This window comes from Nicotiana tomentosiformis, chromosome 3 (genome assembly GCF_000390325.3).
Source record: "Nicotiana tomentosiformis chromosome 3, ASM39032v3, whole genome shotgun sequence".
Classification (NCBI taxonomy): Eukaryota; Viridiplantae; Streptophyta; class Magnoliopsida; order Solanales; family Solanaceae; genus Nicotiana; species Nicotiana tomentosiformis.
This window is the reverse complement of record NC_090814.1, coordinates 84,397,085-84,424,037: the sequence shown is the minus strand read 5'-3', so window position 1 is coordinate 84,424,037 and position 26,953 is coordinate 84,397,085. Positions and strand designations below refer to the sequence as shown.

At 37.6% G+C, this 26,953-nt stretch overlaps 1 long non-coding RNA gene across 1 annotated transcript; it reads left to right on the top strand.

Annotated features, from left to right (window-relative positions):
• The first annotated feature begins 15,401 nt into the window (after positions 1–15,401).
• Positions 15,402–16,265, top strand: LOC104085199 (uncharacterized). The gene is made up of 2 exons (XR_011415178.1): positions 15,402–15,564; positions 15,616–16,265. It is a non-coding gene; the product is annotated as an uncharacterized lncRNA (long non-coding RNA).
• Positions 16,266–26,953: the final 10,688 nt, after the last annotated feature.

The following is a 26,953-nucleotide window of genomic DNA, read 5'->3' as shown; positions in this document are numbered from 1 at the left end:
TGCTCACAAAAATTCAAAACTTGATTTTTGTACCCATTTAGTAAAGTCTGCTTACTCAATAAAGACAATCCATTATCACTCATATGGCCAAGTCGCAAGTGCCACAACTGATACTGATTCAGATCACTTTCCCAGAAGCTACAACAACTTCCCCTTCAACTACACTGGCCTGAAGATGATACAATTTAGAATGCAGTTTATCCTTCATGAGTACCATGGAGCCTTTACACACTTTAAGTATTTCATTTTCGGAGTAAAATTTATACCCTTGATCATCCAAAGTCGAAAGAGAAATCAAATTTCTCTTTATCCGAGGAACATGCCAACGCTCAATGTTTCTGATAATTCTATCGAACATTCTCAATTTGATGGTACCAATCCCCTCTACTGGTAATGGATTATCATCTTCCATGTAGACAGTCCCACTCGTTTACTTGTAATTTTCAAACCAATTCTTGTGTGGACACATGTGGAAGGTAGCACCAGAATCAAGAACCCACGAATTATGCCCATGACTAGAACTCACAACACAGACTTCCCCTACATAGTCACTATCATCAGAATTATTGCAGTGGCAACAATATTTGCTGCATTATCTATTTTTTGCTTCCCTCTTTTCTCCTCCAGCTTAGGACAATCTCTCTTGTAGTGACCTTGCTCCCCACACTCATAACAGTTTTGCTTTCTTGCTCTAGACTTTGATCTGGCAGTTGACTTTTTTCTGTTAAAGTTCTTTTGTTGTGTTCTTCCTCTAATCACAAGACCCTCGCCCTCAATTATGCTGTCTGGAAAGCTCTTTTTCAACTCTTTAGCTTTTGGTGCATTACTAACATCTTCCAGTAAAATGCTGTCTTTCCCATATAGCAGCATATCGGCAAAAGTATCATAAGATGACGGTAAAGGACATAACATAATCAAGGCCTAGTCCTCACTCTCAATTTTGATATTCACATTCTTCAGGTCCATTATAATTGAATTAAACTCATCAATGTGAGTTTTAACAGGTGTACCTTTGTTCATACGGAGATTGTATAACCTATTTTTCAAGTAGAGGCGATTTGTCAACGATTTCTTAGAATACAGATCTTCCAGCTTCTTCCATGCCATTGCTGCAGAAGTTTCTTCAGCAATTTTCCGAAGAACGCTATCTGTAACGTTCATGAAGATCGCACTCAAAGCCCTCTCCTTCAGGTCTGCCTTCTCTGTCTCTTTCATCTCTTCACGAAAATGCTCATCAATTGCTTTCCACAACCCTTGTAACACCAGGGGCGATTTCATCCTAATCTTTCATAGACTGAAACTAGAATCCCCGTCAAATTTCTCTACTTCATATTTTGTTGAAGATGATGAAGACATCTTAACCCTAGATTATATGTAGAAGCCCGAACCTTGCTCTGATACCAATTGTTGCGGAAGATCGTGGGTTCACTAGCACACAATCACACACAAAGCAAATAGAGAAAAAAAATCAACACAAGGATTTAACGAGGTTCGGTTAAGCCTAACCCTTCGGGTAAAATCAAAGAGAGTTTTCCACTATGAATGAGAAGAAAAGCACAGTACAATCTATAGAATTCCCAACTACAACCCCTATATATGGATCCCAAATAGTCCTAAACCTATAAGAGAAAAATTTCCCAATTTGATAAGGACTATAGGTTTTTCTTTTCCAAATCTATTAGGATTTGTTTTATTTGAAAGTTTTTAGCTGCAATGAAAGCCTTCTGTTTTATTTTCCATGTGTTAGGTCGAAGTGTAAGCTCTATGTTTTGTTGTGGGACCTGCACTTTTCAGTAGTTGTTATACAAAGAGAAAATAGTAGTTGTTATGCATGACTTTCGCTTCTTAACTCGGCATCAGTAGAAAAGTTGAAGTAAACAAAATTCTTTTCACGTTATACTCACCTTTATCTCATAAACTCATTTTTTCTATATTCCAAATGCTAAAATCACTCCAGAATTAAAAATGAACATTTAGAGAATCCAGAACCCAAAATGAAAAAATATAATAAAAAGAATGAAGCTTTAAGTAATTTTGATAATCTTACCAGCTGAACAGAAAATGCAGAAGGATTAAAGTGGGAAAAAACTGAACTTGTTATAGCTAATGCCTAATGGAGTGCAGAATACAATTTTATGTTCATGTGCTCTACGCAAAATAAATTACAGAATATAATCTAGCTCTTCACTTGTTCAGTTGCTATATACAAAATAGAGTACACCTATAATAAGGCACAAGATGTGTCTATAAGTTTCTCCACAAAGTTTTAGATACTTGAACAAAAATGATATGCCTTGTATCAGCTTGATTAACAAATGGACTATCAGGAAGAAGCTTGTAGGCATGTAGGTATTCTTCTGCAGCAGCTTGATATAGGCTGCCCATACTAAACTGATGCCCTGAAATGATAATTGGAGCGATCAATGGTCCATTCCTACGTCAGTGCTTGTAAATATAGTGACTCCCTGTAAAATAAAGTAATATAATCAAGTACTAATCAATACCACAAGAATTAGATTAAATGTGATTAAGTAAATAAAATACCAGTCCCACATCGTGTATGCTTAATATTACGCCTCGGCTTTTGCAATAGTCCAGCAGGCCGAATAGTCACAGACGCATGGCTTGTATCTCCATCATCGTTCGCATCATCCAAATTGTTACCATCTACATAGTCATTGGCATCATCTAAATCGTTACGTTCTATATCGTCGCTAGCATCTTCCAAACTAATATCATCTATACCACCCTCACCAACAACACCAGGAAGCTCAATAGATAGTGGCACAGGCGACGAATTAAATTGTGGAGCATGCTCAAATTGTTCAGCCCGAAAATTAGCATAGACATCCGCAACTGATGAAAAATGCGGATTCGCAGAATATTGAGGAGTCTGTGGCGTCATGTATGGCACAATCTGAGTGTCTATGTTCTGATATGTCATACTTGATGCCTGACTGTCATCCTGATTGTGCATCCCTGAAGTGGATCCAATATCATAATCAGGTGCTGCCTGATCATTAGAGGTTGTCGGATCAACATAGGCTTCATGATCATCTAATGTTTCCTGCCGCTTCCATCCTTGCAGCAGGCTCTCGTCCCCTCTCAACAGCCCGGACCCTCCTACAAGCAACACCACCTTTTCCTCGCCTATGAACAGGGTGGTGTAAATGTTCTGTCTGTATCGTATCCCTTCTATAATCTACTGGTATCTGAATTCTATCAGCCTCATGCACATATGCCAAGCAACTATACCCTTGATCCCGTACCATTGCCCGAAACATGTATAAATCCTCATATGTTGGCTGATCACCCAGGGATTTTGCGCTATCAACCATTACATGAATATGCTGCACCTATAGAATGCAAAGGAAATTTTAATTGAGCACATATACTATGATGAATTGACAAGCAATAATTATAGAGCTCTAAACTTGCTATGAACTTCTTAATTAAGGTAACAACAATGGAATTGTCTGCCGACTCAAATGGTTGACAATATGACAATCATATTCGTTACCACCTTTACCAAAACTAGCTGTCCATTTTTGCTTCTCTATAGTCAAACAAAGTGATCTTTGACTAAGACTTCTAAATGTATTCTTTTATCCGTCATACAACAAAACTGCAACCTCTATCATTCTTCATTATATAAATTAATCTATGCAGATTTAACATGCTCACAAAGAAAATTTAATCACTAGTAAAATCTAGTACAAAGAAAATTTTGTCATTTATAATGCAAAAGCAGAAGTTTCGAAATTAACCAGAAGCTAAAGATCTCCTCTGCAGAGACAAAATAGAATTAAGCTATAATGAGAGTTTGAGAGCAACAGGAAACAAGAAGATCGCATCACATCAAGTAAATTCGTGTCTAACCACAAAAAGGAAGAAGCTTGCTGCCCTTTCCAAAGAATGAAAATAGAAAAGACCTCAGAATTCAGCTAGCTATGTTGATTGTTAAAGAGGAACAAGCTATTTCCAGTTGTAAAATCATGCCGTGCAGCTTCTAGTCTAGATCTTATAAACACTTAACAATATCAAACTAATTATCCCAGCGGATACATTGTTATACCTTGTATCATAGGTACAGAAATAAGGGGACAAGAAATGAGAAAAAGGAAAACTTAAAGAAAAGAGAGTTAAAAACAAGAAGAAAAAAGATCTTAACATGATATATCACTAGTAAAGGCACACAGGTTTAATCATGCCCACTGGTTCCATTATTTGATCCAGTACAAAGAAACTCAATCCTCTTTAATCATGCCCACTGGTTCCATTAGTTGATCTCTTCATAGTGAAGATACAAAATTACTACTTCCTCCTTCCTAAATAAAGTTTAACTATTCAACTACGATTACATATACTTACCATTGCTTCATATGCTGTCGAGTTAGGCACATAACCTTGATGCCGCTGCGGACGATGAGTTGGATTTCCAATAAGAAGATGGGTAATGCGTCTGAACCAAATAAGGTAGATGTCATCGAATTGGAGTGGTCCCTGACTGACTGGTGCATTATAAACATATTGGTGTCGTTGGTTCCAAAAAGGTAACCATTGTGCATGTTCCTGATCCCAATGCTTATTCTTCCTTCCTCTACGATCGTGGTGAAAGTGTAAAACATCAAACTGGAAATGATCCGGTATCCGCTGCATAAACCCAAACTGCCTCACAACTCGATCAGGCAAGTGAACCTCAACCCCGTCCCAACAAAAAATAGTGACTCTAGCACGCCATAAGTCTCGCCCAAGGCGACAAAAATCAGGGAGGCTCCCAATTAAGTCATCACAATATGGCTCCCAAATAAACTACAACAAAAAATTAATTCATATAAGTGTTTACAATTAAAATCATAAAAAATAAACTTAGACTAATACGACAACTTACCTGATCCTCTGTCATTGAATCAAGTGCATCCCTATAAACAGACAACACATATTTGGTAGTGTCTGTCCTGTTAGCCCCAAGGTTTCACATACGATATCAAGCCAACATATCTTAATCAAAGAACATTTACTTATGGTAAATTTATTTTATGCAGGTTTGTCAGTTGTGTAAGGACTTGGACAAAACAGGAATGAAGACATTTACAAAGAAGGATTATTTTGATGAAGACCCGGACAAATATGGAAAAGAAGCTTTTATGAAATCATCATAGAAGTAAAAAAAATGAAGATGAGGAGGAGAATTCTACCCCTAATCTAGCAAGACTGAATGGGCACATCAACCAAGATGGAATCTGGAAAGCATAAAGGAAGGATGAATTGAGAAAAGATTCAAATGGGCAAACGGATGTGACGTGGGTCACTAGTATTATTTTACTATCACAATCAAATAGAGCACTAAAGTTTTGAGATACAATAGAAGGAAAAGTCTTTCACAAAGGAAGAAATATTTTATTAGAAGGAGATAACATGGAATATTTTAAGAAGCAAATAAATTGATCTAGTGAAAAAGGAAAGAAAATCACGTTGAAAAACTACAAGAAAGGATGATTGAAGAGTGATCTTTGATAGACAAAGAATTATGGAAAGTCAATCATGGGTTCTTGAATAGCACATGGAGAAAAAGATCCAAAAGCAATTCCTTGTAGTATTTAAAAGCCCATGTGAAAAGCTTCTTTATGGAAATATCTTTTTGGTCAAATCTAATCTCCATTAGATTTAAAAGGTGTAAGCTGGCAGAAGCAAAGAATGAACCGTTGGAAAAGTAATTCAGGAGATCCAAAACAAAGTGAAACGATATAATAGACATGATTGCAGTAAATCAGGAGATTCAAAATGGAAGGGAAACACAACATAATGGTTGCCACCTACGCTCTGCCATCCATTCAAAGTTTAGGAACCTAGGTAGTCGGCGAAATTATATGAATTGAATGACTTCAGCTTCGACAATCGTATCCTCCCTCCAGCAAATAAGGTGGAGTGAGCTAGAGACGAGGATGGCACCGTGAATGCTTAGCCAGAATAGACCAAGCTAAGCAAAGAGGAACTTTCTTTTTTGGGAGAGTATGCCAATATGATCTTAATGAGGTGCGGGGAAACTGACTTCCGAGAGAGCTGCTTTCGCCTCGGTAATTACCTAACGAGAGAGAGCCGATGCAAAAGTAGTCCTTTACATGATCTACTAGTTGAAAAAAGGAGAATGCGTTGAAGAGTTTATGTTGTCTCGGTAGGGAATAGTCCAATCTTTTCTAGGAAGACAATTTGAGTGTTGTCCTTTTTCCCTTAAAGCCATCAAAAAAGAAAGGGAAACAAATCAAGTGCAATAACCACAAATCACTCCCTGGATTTCGGGTATGGAAAGCAAGCACTTAAATGAATCCAACTCATCTCTCATGAAGGATTCAGAGGCACCTCTTGGGTCAAATATCATTAGAATATTGTGGGCCTCAATCAAAAAGATCAATCTACAACAGCTCTCAAAACTCTACTATAAGAAGATTGGCAAAATCAAGGATTAAATATGCAGCCTTCTATACAATTGTCTATCCAACTACAAGCTCTTTATTCTACTCTTAACAAGCATTGAAATTTACTTTTAGTAGATTTACTGTGTACACAAAAGAGTGAAGAGAGACTGAAAAATATTGGAGAGGTAGTGTGTCCTTAGAGGTTGTGTCATTATTCAGTACTTTGGTGAGCGAGTGAAAGCCAAAGAATCGTTGTTGGTGAGTGAGTAAAAACCAACCTTTTGAGTTGTTGGTGAGCGTGTTAAAACCAACCCTTGGTCGTTGTTGGTGAGTGAAAACCAACCTTGTAAACGTTGGTGGTGAACGTTGAAAATCACACAAGCTGTACACAACTCATATTACAAAGAGATCAAGAGATAACATCCTTGCAACCCAAGGAGGCTGGAGTAGGATACCAAATTGGTTCCGAACCAGTATAAAATTCCTGATGTCATTTACCTTACTGGTTTCATATTATATCATAAGCAATTACTGTTTGTTGAGATTAGTATTTGATTGAATCGAAGTACTAACAATATTGTGCAAGCTGTCTCCGCAGCGGTCGACTAAGTGTATATCCTTGTCGACTAGAAATTTTAAATAGACTTACAATTCACCCCCCCCCCCCCCAACTTGTATTTCATTTCCAACTAAAATGTGCAAACCATCTACTTGCATGTGGACCCTTAGGTAAATTAACCGGAAAAAAATCTCTCGTGTCCCTTTGTGCTACTACTTGAGGCTGAGAACAGTAATTCTCTCCCATGCCTAAATCTGAATACAAATATAAATATATAAAATATACAAATTTATATAATTATTAAATATACCTAAAGTAGTGGAAGGAATCCAGCTATCTCATTATGGTTACTCTGTGAAGCTCTACAAAGATTGCGATACAAACAAGCTAGGGTCGCACTACCCCAACTGTAAGACCCAATTGCATCGATGTCCTCAAGCATTGGTAAGTACATAAGCTTTAGGAAAGTCCCGGATGTATCTGCCATCATCATACCCGCAATCATCCAGAACATGTAACATCTTGCTTTTTGATAGACCTTCTCTATTGTTGCAAAGTCAGGTGAATATTAACGCCAGCCATAATAAATAAAAATATCTGCACGCAAGTGAATATTTTCAGAACGTCAATTCAACAAACAATTCAAAAGTCGAAGCTTTATGTGACTGAAACGTCTAATCAAAGTTACTAAAATCAACATTTTTCAGAAATTGCAGTGTACTTTTGAGAATCTCTTCCAAATCTTGTACATTCGACAAAAGTTACTTTGAATTACGTTTACACAACAAGACAGTTTCAACCCTTTATAAATACAATTGATATATCTGTTATTATTCTGTATTGCTGTAATAAACAATTAAACTTTCTGGAAAAAACAAAACAGAAAGTTAGTAATACTTATTTAACGAAATAGATTCTGGAAAACAAATAAAAAACAGTATAGGAATAAATCAAGCCCACTGAATACACAGTGTGTCCTTAAGGAAATTATTTCCCTCAAGTACCCGAGTTGCTGGAATATATCCTCCCAGGATAGAACGATTTAACTCACCAGTATATTGGTACCCAAACTCTGATGAACTGCGAACCACTCAATGGTCGTAAAACACACTAGAAAATATTGTGCAGAAGAAGAAGAAGAAGCGCAGAAAATTTCGTAAAGAAAGATTCTGGGATTCAAACTCTATTTATAGAGTTGCTGGCATTGTTTCTGAAAAGGGTTGCAACCTTTCAGAAATAGCCATGGCTGTTGGAAAATGGGTGTTTGGAAATATTGCGGGAAAAAATATATTTAAAATAATCCGGGAAAGAAAACGGGCCTGACCGAACCGGGTCGCGGGTCATGGGTTATTCCGGATTGAATTTTTCGTTAATTATTTAATTAATTAATTAAATAATTGAAAGGAATTTTGTCCAAAAAGATTAATCAATCAATCGATCTTTGACAAAATCCAAATCCGAATCCGAGCCGAGCAAGCAACGACGGCGGCGCGAGGCTTGCCTTTTTCTTAACTCTTTAAGAGCTAGAAGAAGAGCAATTATATATATACCCATCAAAAGCCTTTTCTTCCTCCGATATGGGACAATGTCCCTTTCCCAAGGGAAACTCAAATATTTCATTTTCCCTACATTTCTCATTCACCCTCTTTAAGCTACACAAACTTAAAATCCCAACAATCCCCCACATGAATGAGGAATGGCTATAAAATAAAGGAATGCACGGACGCGTGTGTGTTTTACATGCAAGAATTAATTACATCTGGATAAGTAGGTTTCCCTTTGAACTTTCCGTAGTGAACTTATATCGGATATACTCGGTCAATCGGTAGATTTGATATCTTTAAACCGTCGAGCTTTGTTGTATACCTAGACAATATAAGTCACACAATCAATCCTTAACCATCTATGGTTCTCACGGTTGTGTTCGTTTCAGCCATGAACACCGCCTGGTTTCATGAGTGCTTAGAGAATGGGCCTTTACTTTCATTCCCCTTGAAGCGGCTTACACTTCACACTCACATAGGTCATTTCTAAACGTGTAATCCTATAGACACACTATCTGGTCATATCCTGCCAGACTTAGCAAATCATAAAAAAAAAAATTAAGCTTTGTTGACTCATCAAAAAGCCTTAATGCTTTACCTTGATTTCTGAACATTGTCTTCATCACAGGAATGGGTTGAGTTATTTGACAATGTTGAACCGTCATTCATAACTTTGTTTGATCTCTTTGAACCTAGCTCATGGGATCTCCAGTCTGCTAGGTAGAGTTACCGTCATGATGACTTGTCCTAGACCTTAACCCCATTCCCTTTGATGATCTTTCAGCTGCCTCTCTAGATATGCCTTTTGTAAGTGGATCCGACACGTTATCTCTTGACTTTATGTAGTCAATTGTGATAACACCACTAGAGAGTAGTTGTCTAACGGTATTGTGTCTCCATCGTATATGACGAGATTTTCCGTTATACATAACGCTCCCTGCCCTGCCTATTGCCGTTTGACTATCACAATGTATACAAATAGGTGCCAAAGATTTGGGCCAAAATGGAATATCTTCCAAGAAATTCCGGAGCCATTCAACTTCTTCACCAGCCTTATCTAAAGCTATGAATTCAGATTCCATTGTAGAACGGGCGATGCACGTTTGTTTGGATGATTTCCAAGACACTGCTCCACCCCCAATTGTGAAAACATATCCACTCGTGGATTTAACTTCAGATGATCCAGTGATCCAATTTGCATCACTATATCCCTCGATCACAGAGGGATATTTGTTATAATGCAAAGCGTAATTTTGGGTATATTTGAGATACCCCAAAACTCGTTTCATTGCCATCCAATGTATGTGATTGGGATTACTAGTAAACCGACTCAGTTTACTAATAGCACATGCTATATCTGATCGTGTACAATTCATGATATACATCAAACTTCCCAATACTCTTGTATAATCCAATTGTGAGTCACTTTCACCTTCATTCTTTTGAAGTGAATAACTCACGTCAATTGGAGTCTTGGCAATTTTGAAATCCAAATACTTGAACTTGTCAAGTACCTTTTCAATGTAGTGAGACTGTGATAATGCTAGACCTTATGGAGCCTTGTGAATTCTGATTCCTAAAATCACATCAGCAACTCCTAAGTCTTTCATATCGAATTTGCTAGCCAACATGCGCTTAGTAGCATTTATATCTGCCATGTGTTTGCTCATTATCAACATGTCATCAACATATAAACAAACAATGACTTCATGACCTGGAGTGTTTTTAATGTAAACACACTTGTCGCACTCGTTGATTTTAAACCCACTTGCCAACATTGTTTGGTCAAATTTGGCATGCCATTGTTTGGGTGCTTGTTTAAGTCCATAAAATGACTTAACAAGTTTGCACACTTTCTTTTCTTTACCAGTTACCACAAAACCCTCAGGTTGTTCCATGTAAATCTCTTCCTCTAGTTCTCCATTTAAGAAAGCTGTTTTAACATCCATTTGATGGATTTCAAAACCATACACGGCCGCTATTGCCACTAACACCGTAATAGATGTTATCCTCGTTACTGGTGAGTAAGTGTCAAAGTAATCAAGGCCTTCCTTTTGTCTATAACCTTTGACAACAAGTCTTGCCTTATATTTGTCAATAGTGCCATCAGCTTTCACTTTCCGTTTAAAGATCCATTTCGAACCTAAAGGCTTATTTCCTGGAGGAAGATCTACCAATTCCCATGTATGGTTATCCAAAATTGATTGAATCTCACTATTGACTGCCTCTTTCCAAAACGCTGAATCAGAAGATGACATAGCTGCTTTAAAAGTTTGAGGCTCATTTTCAAGCAAGAATGTCACAAAATCTGGTCCAAAGGAAGTAGATGTTCTTTGACGTTTGCTACGCCTTGGATCTTCTATACTTGGAGTATTTTCCTTTGGTTCTTCCCGAGGTCGTTTAGGTCTTTCACTTAACGACTCACATTCAGTTTTATATGGATAGATGCTTTCAAAGAATTCAGCATTATCTGATTCCATTACCGTATTAATGTGAATTTCGGGATTATCAGATTTATGAACCAAAAACCGACATGCTTTACTGTTTGTAGCATATCCAATGAAAACGCAATCAACAGTTTTTGGTCCGATTTTAACCCTTTTAGGTAAAGGAACTTGTACCTTTGCTAGACACTCCCACACTTTGAAATATTTCAAGTTGGGTTTTCTTCCTTTCCATTTTTCATATGGAATAGATTGCGTTTTGTTGTGGGGTACTCTGTTGAGTATTCGGTTAGCTGTAAGGATAGCTTCGCCCCACAAACTCTGCGGTAATCCGGAACTTATTAATAAAGAATTCATCATTTCCTTTAATGTCCGATTTTTTCCTTTATGCAATTCCATTGGATTGAGGTGTGTAAGGTGCAGTAGTTTGATGGATAATTTCATATTCCGAACATATTTCTGCAAATGAAAATTCATATTCTCCACCCCTATCACTTCTAATTATTTTGATCTTTTTATTCAATTGATTCTCCACTTCATTCTTGTATTGCTTAAATGCTTCAATTGCTTCATCCTTACTATTAAGCAAATAAACATAACAATATCGAGTGCAGTCGTCAATAAAAGTAATAAAATACTTTTTCCCACCTCGAGATGGTGTTGACTTCATATCACAAATGTCAGTATGAATTAAGTCTAAAGGATTTGAATTCCTTTCAATAGACTTATAAGGATGTTTTACAAACTTAGACTCAACACATATTTGACATTTTAATTTATTACACTCGAATTTAGGCAACACTTCTAATTTAATTAACTTCCGCAATGTTTTATACTTGACATGTCCTAAACGAATATGCCATAAATCATTTGACTCCAATAAATAAGAAGAAGCTGCAATTTTATTCATACTGTCAACAACCATTACATTTAGTTTGAAGAGGCCCTCTGTGAGGTAGCCCTTTTCAACATACATTTCATTCTTGCTTACAATAACTTTATCAGAAACAAATACACATTTGAATCCGTTCTTAACAAGCAAAGAAGTAGAAACTAAATTCTTCCTAATAGTAGGAACATGAAGAACGTTGTTGAGCGTTAACACCTTGCCGGAAGTCATCTTTAGGAATATCTTCCCATAACCTTCAATCTTGGCTGTTGCAGTATTTCCCATGGAAAGCTCTTCTTCGGGACCAGCAGTAGAGTAAGTCGCAAATGCTTCCTTGACAGCACAAACATGTCGAGTGGCTCCAGAGTCAATCCACCACTCCTTCGGATTTCCAACTAGGTTGCATTCCGAAAGCATTGCACATAGATCATCAATGTCATAATTCTTCTCCACTATGTTGGCTTGTCCCTTCTTCTTATACTTTTTTGGAAGACGACAATCAGGGGCTTTGTGACCGGTTTTTCCACAATTGTAGCAGCTGCCCTTGAATTTATTTTTGTTTTGCTCCTTAGTCTGTCCAGAAGACCTCTTTCTCTTCTTACTTTTTGGAGCAGTCTCCTCAACGATATTAGCTCCCATGATCGTTGAATTTCCACGAGACTTTTTCTCGGCTGTTTTGTTGTCTTCCTCAATCTTGAGACGAATCACAAGATCTTCCAACTTCATTTCTTTGCGCTTGTGCTTAAGATAGTTCTTGAAATCTCTCCACGAAGGAGGCAATTTTTCAATCATTGCAGCCACTTGAAATGCTTCATTCACGACCATACCTTCAGCAATAAGGTCATGAAAAATAAGTTGAAGCTCCTGAACTTGGGTTCCAACAGTTTTACTGTCTATCATTTTATAGTCTAGAAACTTGGCAACCACGAACTTCTTCAAGCATGCATCTTCAGTCTTGTACTTCTTCTCAAGTGCGTCCCATAATTCTTTCGAAGTATTCATTGCACTGTACACATTGTACAAGTCATCCTCTAAAGCGCTTAAGATATAGCCTTTGCAAAGAAAATCTGCCTGATTCCACGCCTCAACAATCATGAATTTCTCGTTGTCCGGCATGTCCGCAGCAGGCACTGGAGGTTCTTCACTAGTGAATTTCTGCATACCAAGTGTGGTAAGCCAGAAGAACACCCTTTGCTGCCATCTTTTGAAGTTGGCTCCGAAAAATTTTCCCGGTTTCTCTGCCGGTGGAACAGCAGTCCGGCTTGACGAGGCTATCGTCACTGCCGCAATAGTCGCAGAAGAATTTCCGTTATCAATTGCCATTTCTCACTGTAAACAACATAAGAGTTCAATTAATGGCAAAATCAGAACAGTACACAATACTGTTATTAACAAAAAAACAGTATGTATAATAAATAAAACCGAAGTTTTTATATACTGTTTTACAGAAAAACGATGAAATTTTTATGTTCTTCAAATCGTTTTACGAATTTCAATACTCTGATGAAGTTTTTATATCTTCAAATCAGAATAGTAAAATTCAGAAGGAGTAGAAAACCACATAGGTTTTAATCTCCACAAACAAAATACAGAATATAAAAAAAAAGTAATTTCCTTAAGATTGTTATTATTCTGTATTGCTGTAATAAACAATTAAACTTTCTGAAAAAAAAAATAGAAAGTTAGTAATACTTGTTTAACGAAATAGATTCTGGAAAACAAATAAAAAAACATTATAGGAATAAATCGAACCCACTGAATACACAGTGTGTCCTTAAGGAAATTATTCCCCTCAAGTACCCGAGGTACTGGAATATATCCTCCCAGGATAGAACGATTTAACTCACCAGTGTATTGGTACCAAAACTCTGATGAACTGCGAACCACTCAATGGTCGTAAAACACACTGGAAAATATTGTGCAGAAGAAGAAGAAGAAGCAGCTCAGAAAATTTCGTAAGGAAAGATTCTGGGATTCAAACTCTATTTATAGAGTTGCTGGCATTGTTTCTGAAAATGTTTGTAACCTTTGAGAAACAGCCATGGCTGTTGGAAAAGGGGTGTTTGGAAATATTACGGGAAAAAATATATTTAAAATAATCCGAAAAAGAAAACAGGCCTGACCGAACCGGGTCGCGGGTCATGGGTTATTCCGGATTGAATTTTTCGTTAATTATTTAATTAATTAATTAAATAATTAAAAAGAATTTTATCCAAAAAGATTAATCAATCAATCTTTGACCGAATCCGTAGCCGTAGCCGAGCGACGACGACGGCGGCGCGAGGCTTGCCTTTTTCTTAACTCTTTAAGAGTTAGAAGAAGAACAATTATATATATATCCATCAAAAGCCTTTTCTTCTTCCGATATGGGACAATATCCCTTTCCCAAGAAAAACTCAAATATTTCATTTTTCCTTCATTTCTCTTTAAGGTATACAAGCTTAAAATCTCAACAATATCAAACAAACAGAACTATTGTCTTAACCATTTATTTGATTGAACATTATGAGTCATAGTGTTGTTTGATGAAAATATACCTTAATCGCAGGTAAAAAATAGCTTTGTTCCAACCATAATGAAAGCTATCTACCAGCAAAAGTACAGAAAATTTGAAGTATCAATCATGAAATTGCAGTCAGAACAGACATTTTCCAGCAGCTCCTACGGCGTCTATTGGGATATATCAGCAGCTGCTTCTTTTTTCGTTAAACTCTGGTGTGATTTAGGGGTCTTGTTGATTAGGGAAAAAAGCTTACAACTTTATCATCAGAAGAAGCTTTAGAGTGACGAGCCATAATAGGAGATTAAAACAGTGTTGAAACGAAAACGCTTCTTTTGAGGTTCATCAGATGCAGCAGCAGAATACTCCATTTAAATCTTTGACATTAATTTCACGAACCCAACTTTAGAATCAAAATTACCGATTCTAAAAGGAACTTCAAATTTCCCCAAATCTTGAAATTAAAGGTGGGAACTTATGAGAAAAAAATCAAGAAAACGATGGCTCAAACTGATAAAACCCAGAAGGGGTAAAGGGTAAAGGGTAATTCATGGAAAGGTGAAGTACTGAAACGACATCGTCAAATTAATCTGACCAATTCGTTGGGATAGCTAATAACCTTACTGAAGGTTACGTTTTATGCTAAAAACGTTACTGAAGGTTACGTTATAATATACAATTTTTAAAAATTTAAACGTCAAGATAAAAACGTCACTGATAGATACGATTAATCAGTGTATCGTTTTCATCAACAACTATTTATACCTCTGTTTTTTCCATCAGCCGTTACTTTTTTGCCATTAAAATTTTTAAATAAAATATTTCCTATGTCGTTACTGAGAAATACATTTATTTTATTTTGGTTAAACTTCAAAAAAACGTACTAGTTTGATTAAGTGACTTAAATAATGGGTTAGTTAGGTTAAAAATTCAATTTTTACCCTAATAAGAGGGAATAGCAGACATCTCAAGGTCAATATGTATGCCTCCATAAAATTAAAAATTAATTTTAGGATACTTCTGTCACTTTCACAGTTATTCATGCGATCACTAGCTTTATATAGTTTAACACGTGGAAGAACCGCTGGTTTCTTAGCTAAATCTCGAACAACCTTGAAGAAAAATCTAGAACGTCTGCTCTCTATGTCTATCCTCTTGTTGTCAAGTTTGCACTTCAGTGGTTTTTTTTCCGTCAATCGTATTTTTTGGTGGGTATCCCTTCTACCATCTATTTGATTCATCTTTATCTATATTTTTCTTGAGGAGTATCAATGGCTTTTGTTCTCTAGGTGTTTGAGAAAATTCTTCAATGAATTACTATTTCTGTTATGGCTTTTGTTCTTTAGGTGTTTGAGATAATTCTTCAATGAATTACCATTTTTGTTAAATTTCTTATGCATATTTATGTCTTCTCTATTTTTTAAGTGTTTATGATTCATCTCTATCTATATTTCTCATGAGGAATATCAATGGTTTTTGCTCTCATTTTACTGGGGCTAAATTATCTCATATACCTCCACTTTGTCTCTTCTTCTGATTCTTCTAGGTCAGAGTTTTAGAAAATACGCAGAAAAAGTTTGCTGCCTCCAGGTTCTCTGTCTTTGGGTACTATATTAGACACTGGACCGCGTATGAGGAAGCAAGTGAAATAACAGGAAGCACCTAAATTTAGTTAAGTTATACTAACATTCATACTTCATTCACAAAGGGGAAGGAAACAGAGACTCGGCTAATTTATTTACATAATAATTTATTATTTTTGTTGACAGCAATTGTAACTGCTGCTATTTTGCACAGATCTATATCACCTGCTGTTGTTGGAATGCCATATGACTTTGGCATTATGACTTATGTGATAACTCTGTAATCTTCCATTTCTCCTTTGGACAGAAGCTCATCCTTGATTCCTTGCAGATACTGTCATTGTACCTCTATTCATGTTGGGCCCGGGCTTTTACTAGTTATATATATATATATATATATATATATATATATATATATATATATATATATCCTCCTATAAATTTGTTTTTGATTATATATTTTTTTAATAAAAAATTTAAAAATAATACACAAGAGATTTGAAATAATTATTTTTTTGTATTCAAATTGTAAATAGTCATAAGAGATAATTTGCTTTCTTAAACATCAAAATAGTACTTCTACAAGTATCGATATGTCCTTCCAAAACTCAAAAGTTTCTAAGATTAAATGTTAGCCCCATAAATATTGTCATGAATTTCTACTAGCAGACATATAAAAATTCTTTGAAATTAATTCCGTAAATCATATACCCAATTATATTACATGATAATGCTTTATTTTTCCCCACTATCAATGCATTTTATAGAAAGGATTATTGCACTTTTAATCTTTTTTACTATGGTTAATTTGGTTCTAAAAACATTATATAGTTGTTGTATCAAATATATAGTAACAACACCAGTATGTGACTTTGTGAGTAGTTTGATTTAATCACGTTAAAGAAAAATACTTTGCAAAAGCCAAAATACTCTTAGATAGATGATCCCTTACTTCATTTTTATGCACTCCATTTTATCTCATTTTTTGGATTGTCTAAAAACACAGGCTTAATTAATATAATGAGTAATTGCGATGTTTGATGCTTTATGTTTTCATTTAATATATGTGTGAGTTGTATTTATGTGTAATTCTCCCTTTTATTTTCTAATTTTCTAAACAAAAAAAGAAAGATTCTCCGCACCTCACTTGCATGGTGAGTTATGTACACACCTTTTTTACCTCTTGTTATACAGATTTGAAAATTGAAAAATAGAAAAATGAAAAGAGTTTTATGGTAGCTTGGGGAAGAAGGTAAAAAAAATAATAATGAAAGTGGATTTGGCTCCGTAAGATTCAATGTAAATGTATGTTGGCTATACTAGATGTATTGTTTTGGGCTATGCTGATGGTAAACTGTAGAGCCGTAAATATGGGTTTGGCCCGTTGGGCCAGTCCAGCCTATCCCATGATTTAGCAGGGTTAGGCTAGAATATTTGGAGCTCATTGTAAAATGAGACTTTTAAGACCGGTCCGAGTAAGCTCGTTGTAACGACTCGGCATGTCGTTTTGAGAGTTGTAGCCTCGTTCTCTCATTTACTGCTCATTTTCTGCTTTATAACTATTATGTGACTTGCCGGGGTAGTCGGTTCGGGTCCAGAGGGATTTCGGAATGAATTGAGACACTTAGTCTCAACGTTGGAAGCTTAAGTTGAAATGGTTGACCGGATGTTGACCTGTATGTAAACGACTCCTGAATGGAGTTTTGATGATTCCGTTAGCTCCGTTGGGTGATTTTGGACTTAGGAGCATGTCCGGATTGTGATTTAGAGGTCTATAATTGAATTAGGCTAGAAGTGGCGAAATTGAAAATTTGAAAGTTTGATCGAGAGTGGGCTTTGTGGTTACCGGGCTCGGATTGAGGTTTTGGGAGTTGGAGTAGGTCCGTGGTGTCAATTGTGACTTGTGTGCAAAATTTGAGGTCAATCGGACGTAATTTGATAGGTTTCGGCATCGTTTGTAGAAGTTGGATTTCCTTAGTTCCATTAGGCTTGAATTGGGGTGCGATTCGTATTTTTGATGTTGTTTGATGTGATTTGAAGGCTCGACTAAGTTCATATCGTGTTTTAGGACTTGTTGGTATGTTTGGCTGAGGTCCCAGGGACCTCGGGTGAGTTTCGGATGGGTAACGGATCAATTTCGTACTTAGTGTTATAGCTGCAGATTTTCTGGTGCACTGATCTGGTTTCCTTATACGCGATCGTATGGGAAGGTATGCGATCGCGTAGGCTTAGCTGGGCAGAGGAGGACTTTGTTCTACGCGTTCGCAAGAAGGAGGCTGTCATCGCGTAGTTGTGGGATGATGTGATTCGCGAACGCGTGGCTAAGTTCGCATAGGGTATAAGAGGCAGAAGCTGGAGTCACGCGTTTTGTTCTTCGCGATCACGTGAAGAGGGCCGCGATCGCGTAGGTTTGAGGAAGCATTGGTTCGCATTCGCGTGGATGTCTCCGTGTTCGCGTAAGGTAAATTAGAGAGGCAGATTGTTTTGTGACTGGGCAGCAGTGTTAAATTTCAAAAATGAGAGTTTGAGTTCATAAAACAAAATTGATTTTGGGAGCTCGGTGGGAGGCGATTCTTGAAGAAATTTTTAAGTGGGTGATTGAGGTAAGTGATTCCTACCTAGTTTTGATTAATTTCCATGTTTATGTCTTTGATTTCATCATTAAATTGGTGATTTGGGGTGAAAAATTGGGGGAACATGGAGGAAAGTTCTTAAGCCGAATTTTGAGGTTTTGAACGAGATTTGGATATCGGATTTGAATAATTTTGGTATGGGTGTGCTCGTGGTTGAATGAGTATTCGTATTTTGTGACTTTTACCCGATCTTGAGACGTGGACCTGGGGGCCGATTTTTAGTTGACTTTTTGACTTTTGATTATAAACTTAGTATTTTCTTATGAAATTGGTTCCTTTAGCTCGTGTTGATTGTATCAAATTATTTGTGGCTAGATTCGAGGATTTTAGAGGTCGTGTATATGTTAAATTATCTGTTAAATTGTTGTTTTGTACTCATTTATAATTTTACTTGCATATTATATTTGAGCCTCTATTATTCTTTATTGATACATTATATCATTGTTGTTTGGACCGATTATCATTCCTGTTGGAGAGCTTGATGACTGAGTCTGGTCGAGGGCCTGATGGTTATGATATTTATGGGATCGGGCTGTACGCCGCTGCATATTTTATTGATTTATGCCATGATTGGCTTGTTATAGCGCTTGGGCTAAAGGAGCCCCTCCAGAGTCTGTACACACTCCCAGTGAGTGTAAGTACCTACTGAGTGCGAATGCCGATCAACTGGGAGAAATGAGCGACTGTGAGGAATGAGTGACTGTGAGGTTTGAGTGAATGGGAGGATTGAGTCACTGTTGCTCTGAGATGATGCATTTGATTTTATTACTGTTGCACTCCAGCTGGCATATATCACTGCCATGTAATTTCTGAGAGATATTATATCACGTTTCAATTGAACTTGACATGAATTAACTGTTTTGGCCTTAATTGTCAAACTTGAAAGCATGCCTATCTTCCTATGTTGAAATTACTGTAATTGAACTATAACTGTGAAGCTCGTCACTACTTTCAGTCCTTTATTTAGTCTTGTTACTTACTGAGTTGGTTGTACTCATGCTACACCATGCACTTCATGTGCAGATCCACGTGTTTCCGGACACGGTGAGTGTTAATTCTCTGCGCAGCTTGATTGTTTGGAGATTCCAAGGTAGCTGCCCGGCGTTCGCAGACCTTGTCTCTCCTTCCCTATCTTCCCGATTTACGTAATTAGTTTCAGGCTATCATAGACAGTATTACCAGACATGTGTTGCATAGACGCTCATGTACTCAATGACACCCCGATGTTCGAAATTTTCGTATTGGGTTTTGACCTTCTATCCAGTTTTTGAGAGTTTAATTATTTAAACCTGTGTTAATTTTATATTTCATTTAAAAGTGTTGGAAGTATTTTGAAGTATTGGCTTGCATAGTACCACGTTAGGCGCCATCACGACAGGCTAAATTTGGGTCGTGACAAGTTGGTATCAGAGCATAGGTTACATAGATCTCATGAGCCATGAGCAGGTTTAGTAGAGTCTTGCGGATCGGTACGGAGACTTCTGTACTTATCTTCGAGAGGCTGTCGAACCCTTAGGAAACTTCACATTCTTGTATTCTTGTCGTGCGGATTTGTTGATTCCGGGAACTCAACTTATGTTGCTCTATTCTCTTACAAATGGTGAGGACACGTGCTACCGGATAGGACAGACAGTCACCAGTACCACCAGATAGGGCCATGAGAGGCCGAGGCCGCGATAGGGGCCGCGGTAGGGGCAGAGGTGCAGCTCGTACATCAGCTAGAGTTGTGCCTGCAGATCCACCAGTTGCTCCAGCTCCGAAGCAGGTACTAGATACGGTTGAGCTAGTGGGGCCAACTCAGGCACCAGCTGTGCCCATTGTGATTCCAGGTCTTTAGGAGGCTTTGGCTCAGATTCTAACTGTGTGCACCAGCCTTGCCCAGACGGTCTTTTTTCTGGCCGCAACAGCCATTTCTTAGGCCGGGGGAGGTACTCAGAATCCCGCCACCCGTACGCTAGAGCAGGTGATGCGGGGACTTCAGACACCGGGGGTAATACTAGCCCAGTCGGTTGCAGTTGCTCAGGCCCAGGTGGGTCCCATTATGACTGATGATAAGCAAAGGATACTGGAGATATTTGGGAGGCTTCAGCCTCCATCATTTAGCGGGGCTGAGTGAAAGAATGTTCAGGGCTTATTGAATAAGTGCCAGCGGATTCTTTACACGGTGGGTATTCTAGATACCAGTGGGGTCTCGTTCACTACTTTTTAGTTTATTGGGGCTGCCTCCAGATGGTGAGAGGCTTATAAGAGGCGCAGGCCGGTCGGTGTAGCACCACTTTCATGTTAGGAGTTCTCTGTTCTCTTCTTGGAGAAGCTTGTGCCGCAGTCTCGTAAGGATGAGCTGCGCAGACAGTTTTAGCAGCTACGTCAGGAGGGCATGTCTGTGACCTAGTACGAGATGAGGTTTTCGGAGTTGGCTCGTCACGCAGTTTTATTGGTTCCCATTGATAGGGAGAGGATTAGGAGGTTCATTGATGGCCTTACATATCAGCTGCGATTTCTTATGACTCGAGAGAGGGTATCTGGTGCTACTTTCAACGTGGTGGTTGATATTGATCGGCTGATAGAGATAGTCCATAGTCAAGAGCATGAGTAGAGAGAGGCCAGGAGGCCTCGAGGTTCGGGTGGTTTCGGAAGTGTTCCTTCTGGGGGCAGTCCTACCACAACAGGGGTCATCCTTTTAGGCCCGCTCAGATGACTCGTCCTGTTCACCGTAGTGCATCATCCAGTCATGGTTCATACAATGCTCGTCAGGGTCAGTCATTTCTTAGTGCCCTTCTAGCTCAGAGTTCGTCCCGTGCTCCATCGGTTCAGGTTCATCTATGCCAGGTCCTTCTAGCAGTTACCTCGATACTCGAGGCCCCCTTCAGTCCCCACCACAAGCACCGGGGAGTTGCTTCGAGTGCGGGGAGTTTGGGCACATGTGGAGGCAGTGTTCTCGTCGCCCAGGAGGTCCAGTGCAGCAGAGGACTCAGGCCGCGACTTCCGCACCAGTTACTTTACCACCCGCCCAGCCAGCTCAGGGTGGGGCCTAGGCAGCTAGAGGTCGCCCTAGAGGAGGAGGCCGATCAGGTGGTGGTCAGGCCCGATTCTATGCTATTCTTGCCAGGCCAGATGTTGTTGCTTCAGATGTAGTAATCACAAGTATTGATACCCAATTTTGCCCTCATATTTTTCAAATAAGTATATATACTTTCAAAATGTCATTTTGCATAATTACTTAATTTACAAGAGTTATACAAGTATTTTATATAATTTTTCATAATTTTTAGAGCTTTAAAATTAATTTCGTTGCATTTAAATTACTTGATTATTTATTAATTATCTATTTAAATTATTTTATGATGACTTAATCATCCAAATTTATTTTTTGTATCCATATATATGCTTCATAATATTTTACTTTGTCTTATATAATTATATTTGTATTTTAAAGATATTTTATATAATTTTACAATAATAGCTTATATTCTCTACATAATTGTATTTATTATATTATTTACAGTAAAATAGCATTTTTAATATTTTATAATGTCAAGCTAGTATTCTAAATTATTTTACTGCATAAGGATGTTTTTATTATTTATTAATTTCTTTTATAAATTATTTTTAAAATAATTTCACATATTTAATTTATAGCCCCAACATAGGGCTAATTTCAGACTAAATTTGGCCCAAATCATTAGCCCAACACCGCAGCCCAATCCAAATGACCCTTGTGACCAACCCAGTCGCGACTCATCTAAACGACCCGCCCCGCTCCCCTTTCTATCTTGGTCGTTGATCTCAAATGATCAACGTCCCCTAATAAACTAACTCATTTCCTTATATCCCCTCACCCAAACCCTAATCTCATTTCCACACTTCAGTCGCCTCTATATGCTCTCAAACCCTCCCTTCACTTCACAAACCCTAGCTGCCTCCCTAATTCTTCTCCAAATGCAATCAAATCATGGATTCTTTATGTGATTCTCTTACCGTTTACGCGTTACCTCATTGCTACTTACAAGATTAAGGTGTTACTTAGTATTTGCCCCAATTTTGGCAAATACCAGTCTCCAAATCAAGGAAAATTGGCTTCATCCTTCGAGATTTGGATGATATGTCGTCTATATGCATCACAGCAAGGTCATATGGGTCTGATTCACAAAGATCCTCAACCAATTTTTGATTCTGGTCAAATTAGGGTTTGCCTGATTCTTTTTCCTAATTTGTTTCTTAAACGATTCTGCATGCTCTCCCTTCCTTATTTATGTTTGATTTATTGTGTTTCGTTGTTTAGATGCTTGATTTCGACTGCTATATAAATCCCTCCACAATTTCTCCTTTGGACAGACTCTAATCGCTAAAAACTACTATTGTCTTTCTTATTCTTTCTTGTCTTACACTATTTTGAGGCTCAATATTTTGGCCGGCTGAAAGCCAAAGCCACCGGAATTAGATTCTCAAACTTTTCTCAGTGTGAGCATTGCCTAGGGTTCATTTGAAACCCTTGGGAACTCTGACACACTGAGATTCCTGGGTTCTACTGTTCGTTTGCTATTAACACTAAAGTGTTGCTGAAATCACTCTTCTTGTTTACTTGTTCTTCTATAACTGGTAATGTATTTATGACTCTTGCAATTTCATTTTCTTTCTATTTTTGTTCTGCATATCTATGTCTCTAGGAGTTTGTATTAATCAACATGCCATATATGTTTTGAAGTTCTTCTTAAGGCTCTATGCCTTCTAGTAGTTCAGTCTGCCTACTTTGATTCTACCTTCTTAGGCATGCCTGCTAATGCCTATGCTCGAATGTTTGTTACTGTTGTTTATTCTGATTTTAGTTTCTTGCCTTGTTCTGTACTATTGTGGTAACAAACTCATGCTCAAAATGTGTTCTAATTCCTGTTAAGACATTCATGCCCAACCTGTTATCTTTATGGAATTCTCCTGTTAGCCGTGATCATTTCCCATGCTATTTGTAACTCTACTGAGTTCTTGACTTGCTCAATCTTGTGTTCCTCAGTATTAATTGAGACCTTTAGAGTAGATACCATAACCAACACTTTTCCCATATATGTGACCAACTAGCATAAGTTTTGATTCTTGTATGATGTGAAGGTGACGTATTTTGTTCGCTATAAGTCTTCTGGTATTGTAATTGATACTCAACATGTTAAAATTTTCTCATTCTCGATTAAGTTCTGTTATGTTGTCTTCATTAAGCCTTCATGTTGGAACTTTTTATGTGAATGCTATGCTACATTTGTTCTTGTCTATGACTCTTTTGGATTTTCACGCTTAAATCTTGTGTGTAAGGTTCTTTAGGATAATTCTGAATCAGTTTACTTTTGAAGATCTTTCTTGGAATAGTTCACTATCCTATGCCGGTCAATTCTGTTACTTTAGCTTTGTTTCTAAAATGCAAGCATGAATCTGCCTTATGAACTTGTCTGTATTTCATGTATCCTTGTCTTTGTGTTTTGGCTAGAATTATTGTTAGCCTTAGGAGTTAAGTATGGAAGTTGTTATCAATTCCATGAGTATCTTGTCACCTGTAAGGCTGAATTGGGCATTCCTTTGGTTAAGTAAGTTATTCATTTGGGTCTACTTTGGTACTGGAGGTCTGAAATGCAATGTTCACATTTGAAGTTTGAGCCCGCTGTCCGTGTTAAGTTCTAAGCATATTGGAAGGCCCCGATATGTTACTGGGTTATTCTATATTGTAATTGGTCCAGAGCTTTGTTCAATATGGTCTGTAATAACCTATAAAACTGAATAATGGGGAATTAGTAAAATTGGGGAAACAAGTATTCTAATATTTGCATGAAAGGGTAGAAAACATGCCTATAGAGTCTGTGTGTTATATTTATTATTTCGTTCAGCATGCCTTGTTTGTTATTTCGTTTGGTATGTTACACAGTAATAGAAATCATGCATATAGGAATCATGCACACCTCACTTGTATATTGTTTAAATGCGTTAGTCTGAGTATTTGCCATACTTGCTTTTATGTTATTACTGTGCGTTTAGACAGCATGCCTATAGGATGTAATACATATGCTTTTTTAATCTAGATACCATGCCTATAGGACTCCAACTAATCAATCGGTCAATCGCTTCTATTGCTTTTAGTATGCTGCTCATCTACATATCATGACTATATAATCTTAATCAACTAATCAACTACTTTTGTTGCTTCATTGTATTGCCATACTTAAATGACATGCATATATGGATAAAGTCATAAAACCAATTTCAATTGCCAACCATTAGAAATCTTGCCTATATGATACTGTCATCTGTCTAAGACACATATCTATAAAATCAGCATTGGTAATTCAGATTTCTGGGGTTATTTTCACCACCTTATTGCGCAAACAATTAGAAATCATGCCTATAGGATTTGTAACACTGTAATCTACTCATACGTTAGTCCGGAAGCTGCATCACTACTTGTATAATACTAGAATCCAGAATCACATAGAAATCATGCCTATAGGACTTAACGGTTCCAACACGTCTTAATATCATCTACTGCCTAACCAAAAATCAGTCTGCGTGTTTTTCTGTTTATGTGGGGAGGTTACTTGATCCTTTTATTGCAATTATATGCAGTCCTATCTGTTTTTGATTGTCGCCTAGTTTTTATCATTTTGAGCACCTGAGTCTAGAACTACCAAGTAGTGGGTCTAAAGTCTCCTGGACCATAGGCGTGGGACGGGTAGTGCACGCATATGGTATGACTTAGAAATGCATTAGAACTTCTTCAAGTAAACAACTTCAACATAGCAATCGGGTAGCAGCAGATGATAGTCTGTACCCGCTGAATAATATGAGCAACCCCTACCCAAAAGAAGTTGCGAAGTATTATTTATGTTGCACGGGGTGATCCTTTGGGCTAAAAAACTTAGGACCCCCCTTTCCCTTATATGTTGCTAAAAGGATTTAGTCATTAACCATAGACCAATGCAGTTGTAATCTTTGTGATATTTAAAACCTGTATTAATTATTCATATAGTTTAATGATATTTTTTTTTCTCACACTAGTTTACATCATAATACGATTTTCAACTTTCATATTTTTCTTTACTTATATGCTCGCCTAGTTTAATCATATAATCCACATAGTGGAAAATTCGGCCGAGAACCACAGTTGTGGACCTCGAAGAGTGCCTAACACCTTCTCTTTGAAGTAATTTGAGCCCTTACCCGATCTTTGGTGGCATTGACTAGTCCAACAGAGTTATTTGCAAATAGGTACCCTAACGCACCTTAAAAATTATTAGGTGGCGATTCTTCTCTTTTAACACCCTCGTTTAAAAAAGTAGTCACATGTCGAAACCCGCTTTCGCGAGAAAATGGGGCACGACAACAGATATTGTCTCAGTATGCCACATGGATGCTTCTGTATTATTTGACCCTAGTTCCACTTATTTGTAAGTATCATCATATTTTTCTCATTTTCTGGATATGTCCCGTGAGTCCTTAGTTTCATCTGCTCATGTATCTACGCTAGTGGGCGATACTATTGTTATGGATCGTGCATATCGATCATGTTAATGACTATTGGGGGATTGGAGACTAGAGTTGATCTCTTATTGCTTAGTATGGTTGATTTTGATGTGATCTTGGGTATGGATTGATTGTCTCCAGGTTATGTTGTTCTGGATTATCACGCTAAGACCGTGACGTTGGCGATATCGGGGTTGCCAAGGATTGAGTTAAGAGGTTTCCCAGCAGAGTGATTTCATATTTGAAGGCTTAACGGATAGTTGGGAAGGGTTGTTTATCTTATTTGGCCTTTGTGAGGGATGTTGGTGCTGATACTCCTAGTATTGATTCTGTTCCCGTGGTGTAAGACTTTCCAGATGTGTTTCCTGCAGACCTTCTGAGCATGCCGTCCGACAGGGATATTGACTTTAGTATTGACTTGATGCCGGGTACTCAGCTCATTTCTATTCCACTATATCATATGGCACCAGCTGAGTTGACGGATATGAAGGAGCAGCTTCAGAAACTTCTTGATAGGTGGTTTATTAGACCTAGTGTGTCGCTTTAGGTGCACCAGTTCTGTTTGTGAAGAAGAAGGATGGTAATATGCAGATGTGCATCGATTATAGACAGTTGAACAAAGTTACAATCAAGAACATGTATCATTTGCCGCGCATTGATGATCTATTTGACCAGCTTCAGGGAGCGAGAGTGTTCTCTAAGATTAATTTGAGGTTTAGGTATCACCAGTTAAAGATTCGAGACTCGGATATTCTAAAGACGACATTCAGGACCCGTTATGGTCACTATGAGTTCCTTGTGATGTCAATTGGGCTGACCAACGCCCTAGCAACGTTCATGCATCTGATGAATAGTGTATTTCAGCCTTATCTCGACTCGTTTGTCATA